Source organism: Ctenocephalides felis, unplaced genomic scaffold, assembly GCF_003426905.1.
Source record: "Ctenocephalides felis isolate EL2017-DRISC unplaced genomic scaffold, ASM342690v1 CF-g0.4_SCAFFOLD_03571, whole genome shotgun sequence".
NCBI classification, from domain to species: domain Eukaryota; kingdom Metazoa; phylum Arthropoda; class Insecta; order Siphonaptera; family Pulicidae; genus Ctenocephalides; species Ctenocephalides felis.
The window spans coordinates 25,639,978-25,651,702 of NW_020539725.1; the positions used below are offsets into that span (position 1 = coordinate 25,639,978).

An 11,725-nucleotide genomic window follows, 5' to 3' on the forward strand; every position below is an offset into this window, starting at 1 on the left:
CCTTACAAATATGTGGCAAATAAATGTGTTGAAAATAAATCATTCAGTATCGAACACTATTTTACACAATTTATTCTGACATAAATCAATGCCCCTGAAAGACTTAAAACTTATTAAATAATAGTATTTCCATAGAAATTGAATCAACCCTGCGCGTTCATGCACTAACACATATTTACGTTCGATCGTGAGAGATTGCAGAGGCCGCGGATTCCGTTTTCAGTCAGCTTCCGACGGGCTGCGTGAGCAGTGCGATCCGCTATGCGCAAGCTAGCCGAGCTTTGGGCTTCAAAGCTCACGGGGAAAGTTCAATACATATGCACGATGCGATAAACTCGAAGACGGCGCAATTATTTACCGATATAAAATAAGTGACCGGTGCGTCTCATTATTACTAAAGCTACGTATTAGATAGTTCAGGGGATTTTAAATGTTTTAGCCTTGAGTTTAACCTGACCATATGTGCGCAATAACAGTTTGTTGTTGATGTGAATACGTGACGTCCGACGTTGACAGTTGTAGCTGTCAAATTAAAACTGTTGTTCAAAATTAAACTTTTTTTAACTAAATTGATAATACGTCCACTGAAGCTCAGGATATGAATAATTCAAAATCTCAAGCATTTCATTTCAAAGACATAAGTTATAAGCACAACAGGGTTACATAAAACATAATACAAGTTATTAGCATAATAACAGTTAACAAACACAATATGAAACATTTGCAATAGATATTCGTTTTAGACTAATTTAACAAAATAGTTTTTTTCTGCAAGCTTTAAATGTTGTCAATGCATTGAATTATCTGTGCAATATAACCATCAATTCCATACATTCATAAAGAACAAGTGTGTACTAAATATATTACTTACTTCAGTCCAAATGCTTAAAATAGTTGAGTTTTATAAAATATATGCATAATAATTAACTATCTAAAATGTCCACATAAAACTTAATATTATTGGTATAGTGATATATTGAAAACGCATGACATGTCATACAAAGTCTGAAATATTTGTGGTTTGAGCGGCTGCTTTAAACTTCAAGTAATTTATCAGGTACACCTCATATCCATAATATATATACATATATATATATATATATATATATATATATATATATACATATATATTGCAATTGCAATATATAAAATACAATATATTTACAAATACAAATACAAATATATTTACATGTGTTTGTTATTGGAGTCTTGCTTCAGCTGCGAAGCAGTGCACATCGTTCAGTTATACCTGCGAATAATCCGGTTTTATACCTGTAGTGTTTACGTACCCTGTACGGGTACGTGAATTCAATAATCACACTATTGATAAGCCATTGTTATCAATAGAAGTTATTCAATAGTGCAAGTGAAAACAACAGTGTTTGAAGCATGACCCCGGCTGGGGTCAGCGATCATGAGTGCTCAAAAGTCGTTTACAAAGCGCTTGAGACCCTAAATAATGATAACGAAAGTGATTTTGACAGTATGGAGGAAAGCGACGAGTTTGTTGACGATCCTATTAATGATCCTATTAATAATCCTATTAATGATCCTATTAACTATCAACCTAGTACATCCAATGCCAATGTTGATTGGCAAGTTGTTAATCACAAGAAACGAGCAGCAACACCCACGGAGTTTTCTAGAAAACAAGCCAAGGTAAATGATACACCACGTTACTGGTTAAGCAGTCCCGCAAAAACAAGCAATTTTTTCGATGTTTTACAAAATATACCTGAGCCTGCAAATGCGGTCAAAACAATTATTCATAAGCCACCGCCTATTTTCGTGCATAAGGTTGATGACATTAAACCTTTAACACGATTACTTGATACGCACGCACCTAAACAATACACTATTAAAATAATAAACAATAACTCGGTAAAAATACAAGTTACTGATTCGCAAACGTACAACAAAGTTCTCAAACATTTGAAACTTAGAAATACGGAAATGCACTCGTTCCAGGACAGAAACGCAAGAACCTTTAAGGTAGTTATCAGAAATCTTCACCACAGTGTAGATATTAATGACCTAAAAACAGAGATTGAAACACATGGCCACACTGTAGCGCGTATTGAAAATATGATGCACAAAACCAAAAAAGTTCCACTTAATCTGTTTTTGGTTGAATTAGAACGAAAAAACAATAACGGCGAAATATACAAAATTGAATTCCTAAACCGAACAAAAATCATCATCGAAGCTAAACACCGAAAAAAAGAAATACCACAATGCAAAAGATGTCAAAGATATGGTCACACAAAATCTTATTGCTATAGACAGCCAAGGTGCGTAAAATGCGCAGGTGATCACATTTCGAAAGATTGCGAATGGAGTGATAAAATCAATGAAGGAGTAAAATGCGTACTTTGTAAAACTGGAAATCACCCAGCCAACTATAAAGGGTGCGAAATATACCGAGAGGCCATAGCACGAAAGTTTCCACCCCTTCGAAAAAGAACAAATGAAAACAGAATAAATTATTCTACAGTCAAACCAGGTACATCCTATGCTCAAGTGATTAATTCACAAACCCGTAACACCGGTAACAACAACAACAATGAAAATATCGAAAACACATCAAACACACCAAACAACCATCAAAACGATATCAACGAGTTGAAATCAATGTTGAAGACACTAGTAGATCGGATGAGCGTTATGCTCAATCTCCTAACAGCCGCTGTACAAAACCGATTGAATTAATGGATTATCTACGCATAGGAATATGGAACGCAAACGGTCTTGTGCAGCATCGCCAAGAACTTCAATATTTTCTAAAGGAACAAAATATAGATGTAATGCTCATTTCAGAAACACACTTCACCTGTAGAAGTTTTCTGAAAATTTCAGGATATATTATTTATAATTCTAATCATCCAGATGGTTCAGCTCATGGGGGTAGCGCAATCTTAATTAAATCTTCAATAAAACACTATCCATCAACATTTATCTCTAAAGACTACATCCAAGCCACAAACATCGTAGTAGAAGAGTTTTGTAGTAAGATGACTATATCTGCAGTCTACTTGCCACCGCGGCACAAAATCACCTTTGATAATTTCAAAACATTTCTGAATGAATTAGGTGCCAAATTCATCTGTGGAGGCGATTTCAATGCCAAAAATGTTCAATGGGGTAGCAGACTTAATAATCCAAGAGGCAATGAATTACTTAAGGCAATTCAGTCCAACAATTGCTCATGCATTTCGACTGGTGAGCCGACCTACTGGCCTAGCGATCTGAACAAGATTCCAGATGTATTAGATTTCTGTATTTTTAAAGGCACTGGAAGTCATCAACTCAAAGCGGAATCTAGTCTAGATCTCAGTTCGGACCATTCTCCAATTATTATTACTTATAATGGGCGACCGATGGAGTACAAACAACTTCAATGTTCATATAAATTTTTAAACTGGGATGAGTTTCAAAAAGGTGTCGATGAAGCCCTCAATTGTAATGTGCCACTTAAGAATGAAGCTGACTTGAATGAAGCCATTAATTATTTTACGACAACCATTAAAAACGTAGCTGATCAAATTTATACCGCACCTTTAATGAAAAATAGTGAGCAGTACCCGCGGAGTATTAGATTTCTTATAAACCAAAAAAGGAAAATAAGAAAAAAATGGCAGCTTAGCCGAGCTCCTTGCGACAAAACAGAACTTAACAGAGTAACAAAATATCTCAAGATAAAGCTAGCGGAGTATAGAAATCGTTCTTTTCATGACTACATCACCAACCTATCAGCAACAGATCATTCGTTATGGAAAGCGAGCCGAGGTATCAAGAGACCCATTGTCCATGTTCCACCCCTAAGAAAAAGTGACAATTCTTGGGCTAGAAGCAACATGGAAAAAGCTATCACCTTCTCCGAGTACTTTGAACAGGTCTTTACACCTAATTCACCAACAGTAAATCCATCAGAAGATGATAGAATCATTAATTTTCTGAATCAAAAGCTATCAAATGAAACTTGTTTTAAAAGGTTTAGAAAATCGGAGATCGAGATAGAAATACGGAAGTGTATTTCTGGAAAATCCCCTGGCTTCGACAATATTCCAAACATACTGCTAAAACATCTACCGGATAAGGGTTTCAGATTCCTAACAATAATTTATAACTCTATTATCAGAATACAAGTTTTTCCAACCGTTTGGAAAACAGCGAAAGTAATTCTGATACCAAAACCCGATAAAGACCTAAATCAAACTTCTAGTTATCGACCGATCAGCCTCCTGTCAACCATATCAAAAATTTTTGAAAAGCTACTATTGAAGAGAATGCGACCATACTTGCAAGACCTCAGAATCATCCCAAATCATCAATTTGGATTTCAGGAGAAACACTCAACCATAGAACAAGTTCACCGAGTGACAGAGAAGATTATGGACTCATTCCAGTCAAAGCTTTACTGTTCAGCGGTATTTCTCGACATAAGCCAAGCCTTTGACAAAGTTTGGCACCATGGCCTGTTATATAAATTAAAAAAAATATTTCCATCCGTTTTGTTTCAAATTTTAAAATCTTACTTAATGAACAGACACTTTGTAATAAGTATTAAGGATGTAACATCAGCAAAACGCCCTGTAAATTCTGGTGTCCCGCAAGGCAGCGTTTTAGGTCCATATCTATATTTAATTTATACAGCAGATATTCCTGTATCAGATAACACTACAATTGCAACTTATGCAGATGACACAGCCATACTATCACAGCACCATGACCCATTACAAGCATCCGCACAACTACAGACTCATCTATTGGAGGTTGAACATTGGCTCAAACTTTGGAGATTTAAAGTAAACAATTCGAAGTCGATACATGTCACATTTACCCTCAGGAAAAAATCATGTCCAACCGTTCAGCTCTTTAATCAAATGCTTCCGCAGGCAAATGTCGTTAAGTATCTGGGGCTGCACTTGGATTCTAAATTAACGTGGAAACACCATATACTGAAAAAGCGCCAACAACTCGAAACAACAAGAAGAAAATTTTATTGGTTACTGAATAGAAAATCGCGCTTAAGTACGTGGAATAAACTGCTGATATACAAAGTAGTTTTTAAACCCATATGGACTTATGGACTTCAACTCTGGGGAACAGCGCGTAAATCTAATATTGCAATTATACAAAGATTCCAAAACAAATTTTTGAAACAAATACTAAACGCCCCCAAATACACACCAAACTGGTTAGTCCATCAAGACCTTAACATAAATACTATTGATGAAGAAATTAAATTAATTAGTCAAAAATATAAGAGCAGAGTACAAAACCATCCTAATATTCTGGCCAAGAATTTATTGAAGTCGCACGGCATTGAACGGCTAAAAAGAAAACGCCCCCTCGACGGATCCGACATATTGACCTCCACATAATATATAATATATTCATTCCAATTAGCAGTACTACTTATTTAGTTGTTTATTTATATGTTTATTTATTTTTATGTTATGTTTAGTTTATTAGTTATGTCTTTTTTTTATTTGTTGTTATAATTCACAATTTATACTCATTTACCTCATAGATCTTTTTATTTTTAAGTTTACTCTATATAATCATTGTATTTTCAATTTTTAAATTCAAAATATCAAAATTGAAAAGGTTTACTACTGGGTAACCTTTTAGAACTAAGTTTTAATATTTCATTTATCATCGAAATTACTGAATGTCTTCCTTTTTATAAAGACAGTTTGTAATTCAATAAAGAGAAATAAAAAAAAAAAAAAAAAATGTGTTTGTTATTAGTAGTTATTTCTTTGGAGGTCGAAATCTTATAATATTTTATACGACTTCTATTATTATTTAATCTAATTGAATGGCCAAAGACTGGCACACATAATTCCTGCCGATAGATCATTCAAGTAATGGTAAAATGTCTGTCACCAATAGCTGATTAGCTGCATGCATATAATTTCATCAGCCAAAAATGCTGAAGTTATAAACTAATTCATATCATTTGTCATATAAATATCGTCACACATCGCTTTAGCGGTGCGTATATTTCAAAAATAAAGACAAATAAAGTAGGGGTAACTGGGTACGGTTGTGTAAGGGTACGGTTGTGACAGCCGTCATAATAGCTAAACTATACTGATAGAGTGCAAAGGAAAAAAGATGAATTATGTTATGATTGTACCTAATGACAGTATTTTAGTATTTTCACATAGACAAGTGTTCAAATTTACTTTTCTTCCAGATAACTAGTAAATTTTCATAATTATTGGTGTTCAAATAAAAAGTGCCAAAAGCGTACCCAATATCCCCTAATGTTTTGAACAATTATATTAGTATTCAGCTTATATATATATATATATCTATATATATATATATATATATATATATATATATATATATAAACATCTACAAGAAACATATTGTACTCAAACGTACCAGCAGTCAGAAAGTGAAACATTATGGAGCTATTAGTTAGTAGAATAGTTTTCTTTCTGCTTTAAGTAATTTACTTAAATTGTTGTATACACCTTGGCCTAAATCATTTCGATTTGAATATATAATATTGACAACAGTATTTGTATTTAGTACAAGTTTAAGTACTTTCTTGATAGAACAGACGAATTGTTTTTAGTCGTTCCATATTGTAGATTTACATTTTCTTCCATAATATAGTATTGGATAAAAGAAAGTATTTAGTTATGTTACTGTTTTATATTATTTATAACATTCAAAAGGAGTACGATGTATTAAACCATATCATTTTACCATTATAAGTACATATAATCATTGTTAATTAATTAAATTGTTTTTAAGCATTGAAAATATTGTTGACCTATATAAAAATATTCAATTAAATTAATTATGATTTAATAATAACATAGTAATTTCTTTTTGAAGAGTCGGAAATCACAGTGATTCAAATTTAATAGTTTTCATAGTCTTTTTTCTAACTACGGCTTCTGAAAGTAGTAAATGATTAACAAACTTAGTAGCCTGATTTTAGTTGATTTCTAGAAATCAGGCATTAATGATTAATCATTAATCTGTGTTTGTGTCAATTGTTTTGCAAAAGAGGAAAACTTCAAGGAAGATACAATTTATATCAATTTCCAATAGTTTGGATTAGTTTCATGAAATCGGCCACGACGTATATCCGTCATCGGTAATTAGAAGCACATTTTTCCGTTCACGTTTTCTGGAGAACAAATCGATAGCTTTCAGTTTGAAATAAGTGTAATTAGTTTTAGGGTTATAATAAAATGTTATAATTTATTAAAATTTTTAATTGTATTTTGTATGATATGAGTTTTCATATTTATATTATCAATTAATTTCATTATATATAATTTTATGTAAATTTTGAGACGCATATACTAAAGGCTAAAATATCCCTTATACAGTGCTTACGGTTTCTGCTTCGTGGCAAAATGTGATGGGATAGATTTACCTTTTCGATAAACACGCATCGAGCAGCAGTGATGTCTATTTATACAAAATGTAAATTAAAATTGTGTTCTCAACTTTTCCCATTTTCGTTGTGCTAGAAAACGAAAAATCTACCATACTAAAACTTTTCTGCTTTGAATTATATAAATATATATATGATGTGTACCATATATATATGATGTGTATAATATGTATGGTATATGTAAGGCGCTTTCCATGGACCTGTATGATCCATCGGCATGAATTATCTATGCCAGTCTTTGGGCATTAAATTAGATTAAATAATAATTGAAGTCGTATAAAGGCTTATTATGTAACGTTTACATATACACATGCCGCAATATTCTATAAATCCAATTTGCTTTAATGCAATTACCTACCTACAGTCGGAATATTCACCTAACAACTGTTAGTTTAATAATATGCATGAACCAGAATGGAATGGAATATATTTTATAATTTGATGAATTTTATTACAACTAATTTGTTGTTTATTTTAATTTAATAATGACCAATAAAAGTGAGCAAAATAATTGCTATTTTCGTTATATTAATGATTATTTTACAATAAGGATCTGTATTCTTATCCGATACAAAAATAACAGCAACGAATAGCTTAAAGCAATTATATGATGGAAACGTTTTCTCAAATTGCGTAATAAAATTAGCGTTTACTGATATTAATTTTGCTCCAGTATAAAATAGAATTTTATTTTTAACCTGTAATGACAAGTATAATCTTATATGAATGTCAGAGTTGTTTTTCAACATTAGTTTTTTTATAGATACTAAATTTATTATTAGTTACATAATTTTCAAGTTTTTTAATCATTATTTGAAATGGATTTTTTTTATATATTTTTGCTGGTCATAATCTTTTTGTCAAACCTTTTTATACCGTATTATAAGTAAATGGAATCATTTATCAATAAATAAATATTTCTTTTTTATTTTTTTACTTGAGTATTTTGTGATGATACTTCTTAATTAAGTGGCTTTTGAGAAGGCAACACAAAAGTTGACCTATTTATATTTAATGTATTTTATTATTAGAATTTCTCTAATACTGATGATTTTAAATTTGATGCAGCAATGTTGAGTAAGGGCTATTTTTACTTGAAAATATTTCCATAGTAAATGTTCTGAACAAAATTATTTCTTATGATAATAAGCATCGACCAACTGAAATTCTATCTTAACAAAAGTATAAACAATAAAATAGTAAAATAATAGTAATAGATAATGAAAACTTAAGTAAAGTTAAAGAAAAAACAATTCCACGATAGATAAATTTAATAAATAGTTATTCCTACAGAGCTGATGAATAACGAAAATACCAGATCAAGATTACATAATATGGTTATATCAAAATTACATACAATATTTAGCATTAGTTGAAAAATGTAGCTATTATTTCGTAAAATCTCTTTAAAATTAAGAATAACATGAGGCCTGTTTGTTCCCGGGTCGTTTCATTTTACCCTGCCTAAAGGGTAAAAAGGCCCATGTGACATATTTGAAAAACAACAAAAAAATACATTTTTACAATGAGAATTTTACTGTCAGATTTGCTGAACGTCATATAATTGTTTGTTCTATTCTTGATTATTTGTTCTGATAAATTGGCTTGGTTTTCACAATATAATTGCTCAAAGTAAAATTTGGACATTGTGCCCCGCCCTGCCCCATATTACATTATATATTATACAATTTATATTTGTGATGTGTTCATATGTTGAATGCGTGTATAATAATTTACCCCGTTCGAGTTTTTCATTGGAAACATATAATCCATATGTTGCTGATAACAATATTTGCTAAAACAAATCTCCGTAGCGTGATATTCGCGATTAGAAATCATGATTCATTAATAATTACGTACATCATTATGTAAATAATGAATAGATATTGATATGACGCGACAAAATTATCTACCTTGAACTATTACATATATATGAAATATTATATTCAGGTGTTAGTGCTTATATGTAAATAAATTACAATTCTTTTTGTCCAAACATGGAATTGAGTTCTGTAATTCGGAGTTAAGGTCGTGTTCAAATGCCAGCAAAACTATTGTATATGCCCTTATGTCCTTCCATAATTTTTTTATAAACTCCTACACAAATCTTATAGTTGTTCATGCTTTTAAATTTGTTAGGAATAATTTGACATATTTTAAATTCGGTTTAAAAGCAGGTCATCCGCATATTAACTTCATTATAGATATTTGATAAAGCGACTCTAATCTTGTAACAGGTATTATAACTTAAGAAGTTTTTGAAAAGAAACATACAAGTTGAAGCTGAGTATATCGGATAAATTTTTTAAAGTTATCATTAAAGTTTCTAAAGCAATGGAAGTTTAGTCGAGCTTTTCTCAACTTATAACTTTACTTAGTAATTGTATCAAACTAAAATTGTTTAATTTTTTACTTTACCTTTAAGATTATGTCATTATTAATAATACAGTTTTATCGTTTCTGTACAGTTATATTAAAAGCAAAAATTTTTTGCCTAAAGTTTGATCGAAATTCGATGACTAATAATGGATATATACATATTGAACAAGACGTATTGAATCATTTATTTGCAATTGATAGCTGAAAATTTTTTAGAGACTAATGGGTAAATTTAATACATTTTCCTTTTTATGCTCATTGCTCAAAACGGTTTTAATACAACTTTTAATAAGTAAGTGAATTGATCGGCCGAGCCATTTTTTTCTAGTTTCATTTTAATAGCGATTAGAATTCAAACATCTTGTAAGGATCTGAATTGCCATATTTGTTTTTTAGAAGGCAACTCAAATAGTTGTTCTATCTCTATTGCTATCTATATTTTCAAGTGAAAATTGATATCACTACTGTTTGAGGAGGATATTCAACCTGGAATTTCTGATTGAATTCTCATGAATTTAATAACTAAGCCATAGGGGAACCCCAATTTTTATATTGATTTACATTTTATACCTTTATATCTCAAATTTTGTTCTTTAAATCCTCATTCAATACGAGCTTTTACTGCAGTTATTTATGTGGATAATATTAAATAATGTGGCTATTTTTCAAAAAATAAATACTGATTCTATTGATGGTTGGTTATCTAGAACATTAATTAAAATATGAAATATTTTTGTAAAAATGCTTACATGTTCGTAGAAAACATTCCTAGCTAGCATCCCACTATATGAAAGAACTGGTTCTGGTGGACTGTATATATATTTTTTTTTCGTAACGATATCAACACATTTTTTATTTTTATGCTAGAAAATTTACTCTAACTAAAAGCTAACGCAAAGACGAAAAATAACATTATAATGAACCCGTTTGCGACTTCCATAATGCCAGTAATTCTATTTCATCATAAAACATTCCTTTTGGAATGCGAAAATGCTTCGAGTCCGTACAGAACAATTTTTATTAAATAAAACTGAATTATTTGAAACAAAGTTTCTGTCGTTGTTTCAGCTCAGCTTTGTTTATTAAGGAATGCAGTTGATAATGTATTCTGATTTTTTAAATATTTAAATAAAGGTTTCATAATTATTTTCTGAATACTAAATTAGTTAATCCTTTATATCCTTCTTCAACACGAGGAAATCTAATTGTATTTTTTATATTATTAGGACAAATATTATTCAATGATGATATAAAAATGTTATTTTTAATATCTTTGAAGCTTAGAATCACTTGGAACTAAATAAGTCTAAAGCGTTATTGGATAATGTTAATAACAAGAAGTAGTCTGCCCAAAGGCAGGTCTATGGTGTGAGAGCACCACAAATTATTTATTCACTTTCTTTGCCTCATTTATTATTTCTTTAACCTTTATTCGCTTAAGCATTTTTCTTTCTAAACTTCTGCTTCCATGTTTTCTGGTCTCATGCTTTGGTTTTCAGTTCCCTGTAATTTATCTTCCTGCGTAAGTCGTCAATCATCTGCATTCTTCTTCTTCGCAATTCTTTCATTTCTTTTTTCTCTATAACTCGTAATATTTTAAAAGGATGCAGTTTATAATGATTTATGATTTTTTAAATATTTTAACTTGAACAAAGATTTTATAATTATTAGCTGAATTATTCTAATTTTGATTAAATACCTTATTACGTAAATTGTGATTTTTTTAAAATTATTATTTGAAAAGCAATCAGAACTTAAAGGGGTCAACAAGCTGTTTCCATGAATTGACTTACAATTAGCTATAGTTACATTGATTTTATTGATGGCAGGAAACCAAATAGTTGTTCAATTTCTATTTGATGAATTTTTATTATTACAATTTTTGTAATAGCGAACAACTGTCAAGTAGTATAA

The 11,725-nt window shown here is 30.6% G+C and overlaps 1 pseudogene; it reads left to right on the forward strand.

The window, feature by feature from the left end:
- Positions 1-1,015: 1,015 nt before the first annotated feature.
- The window catches only part of LOC113385845, a 52,429-nt pseudogene continuing 41,719 nt past the window's right edge, over positions 1,016-11,725 (forward strand).